Below are 921 nucleotides of genomic sequence, written 5' to 3' on the forward strand. Positions count from 1 at the left end.
TGAATTTGGATACATTCATGTCCGTATTATATTATTTTTTGATTGAAATGTGAATTAAAATAGGAAAGAGCTGTTCATCATGTTGAAATTAGATGTATTCATGGAATCAAAAAATCAAAAGCGCAAATTCGAAAATGTTGAAATGAATTCATTTCTGTTTATTTGAATTTATTCTCGTTTACTGGGTGAACTGTTCATGATACAACATATCCGTTATTCTACCATGTAGTTTAACTATAAGGGTGCAGCCACAATAGAAGAAATAAGTAATTAGGAATAAAGAATATCGCGCGATTCCAACTTATCAGAAACCGTGTATTCCGGTATATCCGATTTCTGTGATAGGTTAAAATCTTTATTCCTTATTCCTAATTTCATTATTCCTTCTATTGTGAACTGCGCTCTAAGACTGCCACACCAATTCTATAACATGATTTAATATACAATTTAACATTTGGACAAATATCGAATGGAGTGTTACTACCTATAACTTTTAAGATTTATTGACAATTTTCCACACCACTGTACAATGTAGAATCTCCTTATGCATGCGAATTTTGTTATATTGCGACTTTTAATATGCGTTTGATTTAATTGTATTGAAAATAATCCAAATTTAAGGTCAAAACATTTACTTATTTGTTTCATATAATAAAAATTAATTAACACACAAACATCCAGTGATCCTTATATTATATTATTTTATACATTTAGGACCTTTTGCTTAATTAATTGATTTAACTGATAAAAAATGTTTTTATACAATATACAATTCTCACTGACGATGAGTATAATAAAACTAATTTAATTTGAAAATAAATTAATATTGAATCCTAAGACTCTTTTCGAGACTTTTTATTTGCGATTCATTCTTAGACTATAGAGAGAGAGAGAGAGAGAGAGAGAGAGAGAGAGAGAGAG

This window comes from Trachymyrmex septentrionalis, unplaced genomic scaffold, assembly GCF_001594115.1.
Source record: "Trachymyrmex septentrionalis isolate Tsep2-gDNA-1 unplaced genomic scaffold, Tsep1.0 scaffold106, whole genome shotgun sequence".
Classification (NCBI taxonomy): domain Eukaryota; kingdom Metazoa; phylum Arthropoda; class Insecta; order Hymenoptera; family Formicidae; genus Trachymyrmex; species Trachymyrmex septentrionalis.